Source organism: Streptopelia decaocto, assembly GCF_964273445.1.
Source record: "Streptopelia decaocto genome assembly, chromosome: 16".
Taxonomy (NCBI): Eukaryota; Metazoa; Chordata; class Aves; order Columbiformes; family Columbidae; genus Streptopelia; species Streptopelia decaocto.
In genome coordinates, this window is record NC_138671.1 from 2223411 (window position 1) to 2234451 (window position 11041).

General features: G+C 42.2%; 1 long non-coding RNA gene across 1 annotated transcript; it reads right to left on the reverse strand.

Annotated features, from left to right (window-relative positions):
- Positions 1-206: 206 nt before the first annotated feature.
- Positions 207-10566, reverse strand: LOC309446950. The gene is made up of 4 exons (XR_014185535.1): positions 10433-10566; positions 7765-7906; positions 2947-3030; positions 207-1647 (listed from the first exon to the last, which is right to left on the reverse strand). It is a non-coding gene; the product is annotated as an uncharacterized lncRNA (long non-coding RNA).
- Between the last annotated feature and the right edge of the window lie 475 nt (positions 10567-11041).

Here is an 11041-nt window from a genome sequence, read left to right on the forward strand (position 1 = left end):
GCAGAGCAGAGCTGGAGTCCCTGAGCCCGGGTTTGAAGGCAATTGCCGAATTTCACCAGCTGAGAGCCTGTTGCTGTGTTTTGCAGCCACCGGTGTTGATCTAATGAGATCTCGGATAAGCAGCAGTCTGCTTTATTTCTTTGTTCATCAAAACTAGAAAGAAATGGCTGATCTTTTTGGAAAAATTCTATGGAACTCGGTAGAAATGGGACTGAGCGTGCTATGGAAATTTAATAGACTCCTATGCAGAAATTACTGTAAATATTGTAGAATTTAATAAGAGCTTTTATGCTTCCTGTTGGGTTATTTTTAACACTCTTGTAGAATTCCATAGTGGGATATGATTATATATTAAATTTTAATAGTTATTAAAAAAAAAAAGAAGCTGTTGAACACTATCGTTTTCTATTAGGTTATACATTAGGAGTGTTTTTCTGCTTTCAAACAAAGCCCAAACAGATTTGAACACTGTACATGAGCAAAATAATCCCAGCTTGGGGAAGATATTAATGAAATCCAGGCTGAAAAAAATGTGCAGGAAGCTGCTGTAGTGTTTCTATTTTCAATTTCAGTTCACACAGGTGAATTCAAGAGCAAAACAAGGTTCACCACATCCTAATTGTATTTGGGGGCACTGTCAAAACCCTGAACTTTGAGATTCTCCTTAAGGAAATCGCTTTGATTCATATCTTCTTTTGTGATCAAGGAAAAGTTTTCCTGCAATTTGAAGAGCCTGTATACATTTAATGTCTTTTCTAATCTAACCCCATGTGGTACGGATCAAAAACCTTCATGCAGTTCAGCACATGAAGCTCAGTAATCCTGTGTTCTGTGTGAATTATCCTCCAGGAAGACATCTGAGTCTTCTGTGAAGATGTCCAAGATGTCCATTGCCTTCTCATTATGTCTTCTCATCTGGTTGTGTGATTAATCACTATGATTTCTGTAGGACTAACATGGTCATGCCTCGTTAGCTGTTTTTAGCCACCACACATTCATTAGTCAGGCATCATCAGAACAACTTGGTTTTTTAACACCATATTAGGTTTTCACAACTTGTGCCCAATTTTTAGCAAAGTGCTTGGGACTGATGGTTGAATTCAAGTCCCATTGGGCAAGGGGTGAATTGTTCTCTGCAAGCTCATAAGCTGAGTGTGCCAAGATGAAGAAGGATTGAGGAGGATGTGGTCAGATGCAAATATCATGTGAGTGTTCCCAGTGTTTGGGATGGCTGGCTTTTTTGGCAGAATTTTGCTAGGAGAAAATTTGCTAATGAAAGAGGAAAACTGAAGAGAAGCTCACCAGACAAGGGTGCCACCATACTGTCCTCAAGCCTTAAGACATCAGGAACTCAAAGTGTCCCTTGGAGGGGCTTCTCTGGTGTTGGTTGAACTTCTGAGGTGGGTCCTTGCAGCCGTATTTCTTGGTTGTCCCCACCTGCCATGGCCAGGTTGGTGCCACGGAGGGCCTGGCCGTGGGGCAGTGGCCATGTCCCAAGGGCAGAGGGCTGTACAGGCACCTCCAGCTCCAGCCAAAACCAAAAGGACATCATCCAAGAGACGGGCAAGGGGAGGGATCCCTGTCCAGGGCTTTGAGACAGGTGACTTGGACGCCGAGCTGCTCCAACACCATGGGCGATGCAAATGTCTGCAAGAGCAAACACATTTCCCACTGCAGATTCCATCTCCAGTTATTTCTCATGTCAGCAGTATTCATTCTGACTCCATTTACTTATGCTTACTAATGCAGACAGCGTATTATCTTTTTTTAACTTGAAAAGGGAAGTCTCCTGCAATATGTTGCCAGTCTAAATTGTTCCATGACTTGTAACTGGGGGAATATCCACAAACATAATGGCAATTCTTTTCCAGTCCCATCTCCTTCAGTCAGCCTTTAACCCACTTACCAGACACTTTTTATTACAAAAATAATCAGCAGAAGAAAATACACCAGTGCTGAATCAACACTACTGTCCCTTTTTTTCCTTTTTATATTTTTTTTTAATACTCACGTAATTCACTTGGTTTCTCTTGGACATACACCAGCCTGAAACTGTAGAAGTACAGCTGGCTAAATCCATCACATCTTATTACAGGTTATCATTTCTCCTGTGCAATAAACACATTTGACAATTAGCAGTGAATTGATGAGTGACTCAGTTTGGGCTTTGCCATTTGGATGAGGAGATCTCTTTACTGTTTTATGCTTAACAGAAAAGTTAACAATACAAGATTAATCCGTAGAAAATGCAAAAAGCTGCTAAAGCCATTAGCATTTCTTATAACCAAAATGACAAATGGTCTTTACATTAATCTCAAATCACTTCTTTAAAGCAAGGATCAGGAAAGAATTTTCCTCGAAAGGATATTGCTGTCCAAATGGGGAGGTGTTTGTTTCATGGGGCTTTCTCATCTTCTGTGGGATCAATATGTGTAAGGCCAGGTTGGCCTTTCTGGGCTTGATAAAGCTATCAGTCCAATTTACTTTGATGAATCTTCTGCTTCTATTAAAAAAAAATAAATAAAATTGCAAACTCTGCAGAGACAAAGGACCAAACCACACTGTGACTCACACCATACAGTAAACCTTTCAGGAGTACTATTGCAGTAATTCAGATTTAACTTGTTCAGTTCCATGTCTTACTGCATTAAACAGGGATATTTGGCCGGCTGGCTTTTTTCAATTTCAGCTCTTTATTTGGGGGGAAAAAAATCTGCTAATGCCAACCACTTTACCAAAGCTCTATAGACATCTTAAAATAAGGATTGAAGGAGATTCTTGAGGAGGAACCTGTTCCTTCCCTCTTCCCAAAGCAAGACCTTAAGTCTCCGTTCCCCAGGGACCAGGTTTCCCAAGGGACTGTCAGGTACCGGGTCACTGCAGCGTTTCTCCCATTAGGCTTTATAGAGAAATCCCTCGGCCTTGCTGTCTGAAATGGGCACTCACCAGGAAAACACCAGGTACTTCCAGTGCAGGCTCAGGATACCAGCAGGTCAGCTTTGGTCTCTTCAATGTGCAAATGAAATGAGGCTGGGGAGAGAAAGAAATCTCTTTCCTTTTCATTTGCTAGAGTATATTAATGTGTTCTTGTTCCCAAGGTGATTCTCGTTTACTCACTGTAGTTACAGTACTTTAACTTTTACCTTTTTTTTTTCAGTGTTTTTTTTGCTGGTTTGGGGTTTTTTTGTGTTTTATTTTTTAATCAAGAGGTTTTTTACTATTCATGCAGGCTGAATAGTTTCCTACTGGCAAACTCGTCCTAACTTTGCTTTACAATTGCATTTTTCCTTCATTTTGTTTCCCTGCTCCTACCTGGTGCAGGGATTTGCTCCAGCACTGGAAATAAAGGGTGTGGGTGATGCCGAGGAAAATAAAGACCACCTGGAGCAGCGTTGATCTAAGGAGCAGCATGAAAATGCTCCATGCACATCCATTAGTGAGAAAAAGAGTTTTGTTTGGCAAACCTCCCCATCCAAAACCCAGGTGGGCTGGGGCTGGTTAACTGCAGGGTAACTTTGTGCAGCACACAGTGAGATGGGCTGGAATCGAGATGCCTTGTTTCCTATTTGCCACAGATGTAGAAAACAACAAAAAGGCACATATGGAGGTTTCTTACAGCTCAGCTGATGCATGGTAACTTGTTAAATCTCAGTAACTTGGAATCTCTTCCCGGCAGTTGAAATATAGCTCTCTCTGGGCTGGCAGTGCTTTAGCAGAATACAATGGCACTTCATAACACTTAGCGATGTTTCATAAAAAAAACCATGTCCAAATTATATCATACGGGAAGTACGTAGGATGCAACAAAGAGTAGGGGGTGAAAAGGAGAGGTTCCCAAATCAGTCTGCACTGGAAAATCATCTGCAGGTTCCAATAACTGTGTCAGCTGAATCGCTTGGGCTGCTTTTGTGTGCAGAATCGTGCAGGAAATCCCAACAAAGCAGAATTTCTCGTAAGACTCCTGGTGCATCAGCCCACGGTCCGCGCCAGAAAGAAACCACAAGAACAACTGCTCTCCTTGCTGTGCGGCTACTACAAGTCCCAGGTGGAACCTCAAAATGAAATGTGTGTGTGTGTGTCAAAACATCGCAGGACTTTCCAAAATCCTCTCGTTGGATGTAGTTACAGAAACAGGCACATGATGAGGGTCAGAGGGTCGTTCTCCATATTATACATTGTTCTCTCATCAGCTTGGCTGGAATTGACCCAGTGACTTAATTTAATACTTTAAAACGTTTCTTGTATGTCTCAGATCTGAGCACCCAAGATCGTGTATCACTTTGGAACATCTTTAAGGGAACTTTAGAGCTGTTATAGACTTTCCTGAACAATGGACCTATTTCTTCATTGTTTTTCTGAGGTGGATATCTACTGAACCAGAAATGTATAAACAGTGAGAACAATTGTCTCTAAAAGGTCTTAAAAGCTAATCTATATTCAAGGCTTGGTTAAGGGGCTGGATTATCCTATTCTTACCTTTTAAAGGACCAAAACAAGGAAGATGGTAGACTGACAATTGTAATACAAGAGACACGCGTAAGTCAAGTTTAAACGTTATTAGTGTCTTCTGAATGCCTGGTAGATATTCAGGGCTTGATTTGTGTTGTGGAGTTCCCTCAAAACCACACAGCCTTCCTCCCTTGTGTGGACCTGAGGTCTTCCTCATCACCAAGGAGGGAAATCTCACCAATGGACCCCATGGGTTGTCTGTTACAGGGGAGAGCAGGGGAGGCAGCATCAGACTCCTCTGGTTTTGTACCTGTGCTGGTCCCTCAATGCTGTGATGAAGCTGAGACCATGTCTTGCAATGCTGACATTTCAGCAATTCCCATTGCTGAATCCAAAACTCATGAAGAGAAGGATATTGTAGTTTGTCCACTAGCACTTTAGCTGGCTCGGGTTCCAGCTGGGAAGTGTTCTTGGTAGAAATGGAACATTTTTTACTATTATTTCCTAAAATCCTTTTGGGAGTTAATTTTCTCAGATTTCTTCCACAATGTTCTTTATCCTTTTTTCATTGGGTTATGAAAAAGAAGATGTCTGCGATTTCTTTTCTTCTTCAGGGGTGAATTTCATCCCTTTTGCAAAGTTTATGAACTACCCAACTCCTTTTTAAATCCTACCCTGTAGATTTAAGAAAACATAATAGTTTTCGTCTTGCAGCAAAATTTATTGGAGAGCAGAAGTGAGAATTCTGAAACACCAGAGAAGAAATTACCAAGAGAAAAGAGCTCTTCACTTTTACTAGGGAGATATTACTGGGTGAAAAGTTGGGACATAGCACAAAAATTATATAGGGTAAAAAAAGATTCTTTATGCCAAGGATCTTGTTGTATTGTCTTCCTTTGTAAAATCTCCAGGAAACCGCTGGCACTATATGGAACTTACAGTGAGACTGAAAGCACTAAGACTATGCTGAAATGGAAGTCTTGTTAAATTAATTTTTTCCAGGGTTTGCAAGAGCTATTTCCCTTCCACCTGCTGACCAAACAGGATAACAGTAAAATACTTCCTCTTAGTGACTCACAAATCTGTCGGAGGTGACAGGGCCCAATGGGAGTTCAGTGATGTCTTAAATAGTGATTTGCTTTTGCCTCTTGGCGAACGGTGTTCTCCAAACTGGTAACACCAGCTGCTTTTCCAGGCTGTGGAAATGGGAACCAAGAAATGTCTGCTGTTGGTTGTTTTGCTCTCAGTCCATCCTGGGCATCTACAGCTCAGTGTGATTTAAGACATACAAAAAAAAACGGGGTGAGGGCGAAATTTCAGAAGTGTTTAGTAATGTGCTACCTCTTAGAGGCTGAGAAATTATTCGCTAAAGCTGATAGTCCCATATCCCTGCTAGGAGCATGGTCTCTCCTCCACTGCATGAAACGAGGTCTTTATTTGTTCCAAAGTTAATTTGATGGGGGAATTTTTCCATTGCAGGGTATTGGAAGACGAGGGGTCCACAGCCCTGGCAGATGATCCCACACTGACCTGTTGAAAAAATGAGCCCAAATCCTTTTCCAAAGGGCAAATCAAAGGTTTGTGTGGCCCAGCACAGCTCGTTCAACACTGTCCTGGAGGTAACACAGTAATTAATATCGGAGAACGCTGCTCCTCCAGCTGACAGCCAGAAAGCCAGGAGAAAGTTCGCTCTAGTAAATCTCAACTGCAGTTTTTTCATTTCTATTTCCCTGCCGTAGAGGCAAGACAACAACGGAAGATTAAAGTGAATTATTATATGCTATGGGTTTCGGAAACATCCTTTTGCTTCCTTCCTAGGTCATGCACAGTCCCGTGGTTTGCGACTGCAGGCTCGGCTCCCGTTCCCAGCCCAGCAGTTTCCCATCCACATCACGCCAAGACGCTTCTCCAACTAAACGTGTCTCCCAGCGTGTTCGTAAGGGGAAATGATTAACTCAAAGCACCTATAGAAAGCTATACTTCCTATTTAAAGGACAAAGCTGAGTGGGAAAAAAATCGCTGTGGTGGTTTCAAAGAAAATGTGCTGCACTTTTTCCAAAGACTCCATGGTGTTTTCTGTGAGGGTTAAAGAGCAGTTTCTGCAGGGGAACATCTGCCATCTTACTGCACATCATTGCTTTTTGAAGGAAACACATCCACCGTTTCCCCGCTTGTAATAAAATCCTATGCATCCAATGAAAATACTGATTTCTAAATAATCTTTAGGCACAGTGCCAAATTAAAGCATAAGCTGGAGATCTAGTAAATTAAAGAAACTGGATGTTTAGCTACACCACTATTAGCATTTGGACTTGCATTTAACTGATGATCTGAAAACAAGGTGAAACCCATGAATGGTCAGGCTCAAAATACTTTGGTTTTATTTTCTTTTGTTTCAGAAATGTATTCAGGACTAAGACATTTATTTAAAACGTCCTCCCAGCTCTCCACTCCCCCTGAAGATTTTAAACAAATGTTAAAGAAGAAAAGAAATAGCATAAGCAAATTTCAAGGGACAAGATTAATGGCTACGCATCTGTCGTTTTTTTTCCCATTCTGCTAATAATCTACCCTGAAATATTTCTGTGTTTTCACTGAGATGTGCCAGCAGACTCTCGCTGAAGTTATCTGAAGACATCTGAGCAATTCTGAACTCACCGCTGGCCTTACGGTAGTGACTGCCTGGAAAGCCAAATGGAACCAGTCCCCTTCCAGCGGGGTTGTCTTCCTTAGCACATTTTAACAGTGAGACGCTGGTTTTTCTTCTCCTGAGTCATCACTTTGCCCATTCCATGCCCCTCAGGATGGGTGAGTTTTCTGCCTGTGGGTTATTCCAGCTCAAAATTCATAGCTGGAGGTTTCAAAGTCGATGCCCCGACTTGAAGCACTAAGTAAACATGATGTCTAGGATGAAGCCATTCCTGTTCTTATGCAGAGCAATCTCTGCCTATAAACAAAAAGAAATGTTTTCAGTTTACATATTTCCAGTTTACATAGCATGGCAGGCTTACGTAAGTAACAGGGGAAAAGACAAAAATCTAATGAATTCATAACAGCCCAGCTAGGCACAGGATCCAAAGCTAAACCTGTCAGGATCTGGACCGGGGAGGATGCTCGTTGGGAGAGTTGACAAGTGAGACTGCGGAACCACGGAGATTTATTGTACACCAAATTAATTCCTACGCTTGCCGAGCAAAGTTGCTGCCCCAGAGTAAATGCTCTCAAAAATATTTTCCATCGTGAACTCCAAGTCCTTTTCCTTGCCCAGATTCCATCACAACAAACAACCCAAGGATTTACACGCCTCTCGCTTACCTTGTGATGACTGCCTGGGGTACAGGCTTTATGAAGACGAGAGTGAAGGGGTGCAAACCCCCTTGGTGGTCACGGCGGAGGGAAACTGAGCAGAGATGCCCAAGTGAGGTCCTGGGAAACAGATGTTGCTCCAGCCCTTGGTCTGGTGGATCTGTTGTAAGAGTAGAGAGAGGACATGTCAAGCCCAGGACCAAAAGTGACCAACCTCAAGCTCACTAGAAATTTCCCAACACAATACAAGGCATTTTCCTCGTAGTCAATACCAGACTTTAAAAAGAGCAGATTTCGGATAATCCTGGGGAGGTTTGAAATTCCCGTTCTATTTTCATATGCACATGCCCAAAACAAATGAGACAGAATCTCATCTTCAAAAAAGACATTTCTTTGTTGTCTGGCAGCTCCTAATCTGCTGCTCAGCAGCTAGAACTGGCTTATCCCAAAGTCGTCACTACCTTGTCGATGTGCAAACTTCTACATGAAAGTGAAATTCTTCTTATCTGACTTCAGGGTGTCTAAAAGTTAGATGACTGATCCTGCGCTTATGCTCTGGCCTCCCTTTATATTCCCTGAAGAAAACCAGACATCTCCAAAATTTTGCTCTGTCTGACTATAGGCACAGGGCTGATGAGATGAACCTGCATCTTCTCATGGGCTATAAAGGGATCATAGATAACAAGCCCAGGCTGAGGTGTCAGCAGCCTATTTATAGGATTTCAATAATAAATCAAGAAAATTATATTGTCATAGCAATAAAAAACCCGAAATAGCATCTCTGTACCACTGCCCATCCACATATCTCCTTCTGCTGACAAAGATGGTGTGGAAATGAGCTGAGGGACGAACAACAGAGGCTTCTGTGATAAACAAGGCTCAAAAACAGCAAATGGAAAACGGAAAACAAGATATGGCTGTGTTAAAGATCACAGAATAAATGAACCAGGGGTGTAGCGAGAGCTGAAGATCAAGGCAAGTGCAAAGTGCATTGAGGATAGAGAAGGAAGATCCCTGGAGCAGGTGCAGAGGAAGATGTGGGGCAATCAGGGTGGTGGAGAAGAAACTAAAATAACTTTATTTAGGCTAGGAAAAGGGGGAAAAGGCTAGGAAAACGATCGCTTTCTATAAATAGTCCAGGTAAACCCCCAGGGAAGAGAGACAGTTATTTACGCTAAAGGACAATGTTGGCTCTGAATCAAACTGCTTGTGAGTAAATAGAGGGTGGAAACATGAAGAAGATTTCTGAGCATCACAGGAAAGATGTTCTGAAACAACTTTCCAGTCGCAGCAGGAACCTGAGCACTTCTAAATCCATCAGAGCAGGAAATGGATCTCAGTGCCAAGATATCTTCCAGATCTACATTACTCATGTTTTATTTAATCTTTATTTTGCCAATGACAAATTTTACCCTGCCTCAGAAAATAGGACTGGGCAGAATCTTGAGAGTCTGTGGAGTTGATAGCTTGACCGAAGGCAGGTTCGTTGATATGGAGAGGAGCTGGGACAGCCCCTTCTGAACACCCCCCAGTGACATCCCGCAGCTTTCGAGTCATCCACTACCCTTATTATTGCAACATTTTGTTCATGGATTGGGGTGTTTTCCCATTATCTAGCCTTCTCTCCCTCTCCCTCTCTGCGTTTAAAGCCCATTGTTAGGTTGATGGCAGCTAATGAACCAATGCAAGAATGGTGGGATATTTTGCCCTGGGAAAAAACGCCATGGAATCTCCTCAAGGGAAACCTCATTCAACAAAGACTATGGAAACAAAACAAAAACAGGAGTGGTGACACTGTTTTGAACATCACTGTTCTGCAAACAGGGAAACTGAGGAAACTGGGTTCAATTTTCCTTTCCTCTTCATTCGCCTTTTTCCGTAGCCATGTACAGAGAAATTTGATAGTGATACAGGAAAAAAACCCACATTCCCACAAAAACATTGGGGCGCACGTTCCAGCAGCAGCGCGTGAGGATAACGCGGGGTGGTCTCTTGTTTGGGGATTAGCCTCATGCAGCTTTTGGCTTGGCTCTGAACCCAGTCAAAAATGTTCTAGCCCAGTTTGCAGAGAGTTGTGTTCTCAGTGTTAGAGCTTTATCAAACTGCTTTATTTTTTCCTCTTTCTATCTGAGGTAAATTGTGCAAGACAGGCACTAGGTTTTAAGTAGTTAATACCTTGGTGAAAGGGGTTTGCTTGCTGTATAAAAGAGATTTCTACCATTTGTTCTTAAAACAAATAAGTTATTTTATAAAGACTAGTTCAATTTACATAGGGATTCTTAGCACGGAAGGAGAGATAAAGAAACACATTTCTATTTTTTTCCTCTTTCAAATTCTGAAAAAGTCAGTTTCATTCTACCTTAAATTTCTAATTTAATCAGGCTACTGTAACCTTGAGTCATTCACCACTGAATTGACCAAAGTGCAGCAAAGCAAGAAAATGGCTTTTTCACAGCTGAAAATGAGTCAAGTCCCCATCTGAGCCCCTCAGATGGAGAAAAGACAAAGCTTGCAGCAAGCTGAGGTGGGGAAGGGAGTAAGGTTTGCTCAGTAAAAGCCAGCTCTGATCCCTCTTACCTTGATGAGCAGCAATAACCCTATGTTCCTAACGAGGAGGGTAAATATAACCTCTGCCAAGTACCTCATCAGCCACCTCCCTCATAGATCATGTCTGAACCTTCGTACCCCAATCACGCGTCAGCGGGTGGTGATCGAGGGTTGACGAACAACCTTTCTTCTTTGGAAATTCTCTATTTAATGGAAGCTCCTGCTGTGTCTCACCCGTTGCGCTGGGAGCCCTGTCCATCTCCCACATCCGAAAAAAATCCATTCGTGAAAGCAAGCAAGCACAAGGGCTGAGTAAACTTGGACACAGCTCCCAGCCAAAGTATGAGTGTGTTCCCAAACATGGAGAAAAGTGCATCTGATTCTTCTGCTAAGGCATCCAAGGAGGGCCACAAAATTATAGTTCAAACTATAAACAGAATGAGTACATTTTGTTCATTTTCCTGTTCTCTTTATAATCGATGCAATATGAAGAGCTGCTATCAGTGGAGTTATACAATCAGATGGCAGCAATAAAAAGAATGTTAGCAAGTCTAAGATATTATAGGAGGTTGACTGGGGGAAGCAGTTATAAAACAAGACCATTTATATCTGTTTAGATGTGAACATTAGATTTGTGATAGTCATTCTGATGTCTGTCTGCCCACCTAATACTCAACTAATGGACATCTGCATCCTGTGGTTGCCTGGAGAAGGGTCAGTACTGAGGGTTCTATGTGCA